Here is a 2500-nt window from a genome sequence, read left to right as displayed (position 1 = left end):
CATTCTAGAAATATGAGTATATGTTATTCTTTCTACTATAGGCACAAGGTCTGAAATTTCTAGATAGGTTGCAGTCAATTACATCAAACCCAGTGTTTGACTGATATTTTATTTTATCGACTTCGAAAGGATCAAAGACAAAGTCGACCTCGATGACGCTAGACAGTTTGTCCGATCCGGTCCGGTAACGAATCTGTATATAAGTATATATAAGGAACATACATTTATGTCGATATTAAAAAAATCCACTATAAGACAAAATTGCAGTATATATGAGTGTGTGTATGCGTGTGTACATATACATATGTGTTTGTATGCTTGCGCGCGTGTGTGGTGATGCTGTAAAACATGGTGAGATAACTAAGCCTACTTTATATGCCATATATTTCAGAAAACCTAGAAATTGCTTTCAAACATTACTCTGAGAGTATTTATATACGGTACTGCATAACTAGTAATTCTACTCAAAATACTGTTGTGGTGAAATCCTGACACCCTTGTGGGATAGCAAGTGAACTGTCCTAAACCTTATAAAGGCGCATGCGTACTGACGCATTTGTGAAGGAGTTGTTGTCTTGATTTCGCTCACACGTGCGTTGTTGCTTTGAATTACAGAATTGTTGAATATTGTGATTGTTGTATTTGTGATTTTTTTGAATTTATTGAAAAATTTTATTTGGCTTCACCATTTATGGGTAAAACGATGAACAACGTAATTATGAATGCGCAGGCCCAAACAGGCAGTTATGCTGCAGTGACGGGCAAGAGCCTGACAGCTGAGCTACTGCAGATGCGTGAATTGGAAGTAAAGGACAGAGACTTCAAGGAGTTTCATACCTTGTTGAGGAGGGAAGGAGGATGGGTGTCAGCAACTGTTTATGTAAAAAATGAAAAATAAAAAAATACAAGTATGCGCTGACTTTTCAACAGGCTTGAACGAACGTTTCATGACATACAATTACCCATTATCAAGGCCGGAGGAAATTTTTGCGAAACTCAATGGAGGAAATATTTTTTTTAAAGTTGGACCTGGACTTGTCAGAGGTATATATACAGTCATAAGTCGAAGAGGAGTGTTCGAAATTATTAACAGTAAACACCCATAAAGGTTTATATAAATTTAATCGACTTCCTTTGGGGATAAAGGTGGCACGTAGTATTTTCCAACAGGTGATGGACACTATGCTTGCAGATATGGATTTCGCTATAGCTTACTTGGATGACATACTCATAAAAAGTGAGTCTCGAGGCCAGCGTGAGGAACATGTTAAAAAGGTCTTTGAAAGAATAAGGAAATATGGATTTAAACTTAGTGAGGAAAAATGCGAATTTTTCATGCCAGAAATAAAATATCTAGGGCAAGTTATCGATAAAAATGGTCGCAGGACACATACTTCAAGATCGACTGCAATAAAAAATATGCCTCCCCCGAAAAATATCCTTTTCTACTCTAGGCACAAGACCCAAAATTTTTGGGGAGGGGGCCAGTCAATTAGATCTACCCCAGTACGCAACTGGTACTTAATTTATCGACTCCGAAAGGATGAAAAGCAAAGTCGACCTCGGCGGAATTTGAACTCAGAACGTAAAGACAGACGAAATACCGCTAAGTATTTCGCCCGACGTGCTAACATTTCTTATTTCTTTACTGCCCACAAGGGGCTACACACAGAGGGGACAAACATGAACAGACAAACGGATTAAGTCGATTATACGTTAGCGCGCTAACATTTTTTATTTCTTTACTGCCCACAAGGGGCTACACACAGGGGGGACAAACAAGGACAGACAAACGGGTTAAGTCGATTATATCGACCTCAGTGCGTAACTGGTACTTATTTAATCGACCCCGAAAGGATGAAAGGCAAAGTCGACCTCAGCGGAATTTGAACTCAGAACGTAGCGGCAGACGAAATACCGCTAAGCATTTCATCCAGAGGGCTAACGATTCTGTCAACTCACCGCCTTCTCCCCCGAAAAATATTACAACGTTACAAGCGTTCTTGGGGCTCGCAAGCTATTACCAAATATATATACCGAATATGCATGAGCTAAGAGCACCCCTAAACAACCTATTGTAAAAAGACGTTAAATGGTATTGGTCGAACAGGTGCCAAAAAGCATTCGAAGAAATTTTAAAAGTTTTTACATTGGATGCGTCATTATCACACTTTGATCCAAATTTTAAAATAGTAGTAGCATCAAATGCTAGTGAAAGTGGTATAAGAGTGGTGATTTTGCACAAGTATGAAAATGGTAGCCTAAAATCCATCGCTCATGCTTCACGTTCATTGTTGGCGGCTGAAAAAAACTACAGCCACAGCGCTAGGAGACGATCCTAGTAAATCATTACTTTAAGATGGAATTTCTGCCATGTCAAGATTGATACCTAAGTACAATGAACCGTTAGAGGACGCAATAATAGCGGCATTAAAAGCTGAAATCAAAATAAAAGATATACGATGCAACGTAGTACGTGAACTACCTGTCAATTCAGAGA

Source organism: Octopus bimaculoides, chromosome 2 (assembly GCF_001194135.2).
Source record: "Octopus bimaculoides isolate UCB-OBI-ISO-001 chromosome 2, ASM119413v2, whole genome shotgun sequence".
Lineage (NCBI taxonomy): Eukaryota > Metazoa > Mollusca > Cephalopoda > Octopoda > Octopodidae > Octopus > Octopus bimaculoides.
The sequence above is the reverse complement of the archived record's forward strand: the minus strand, read 5'-3'. Positions refer to the sequence as shown.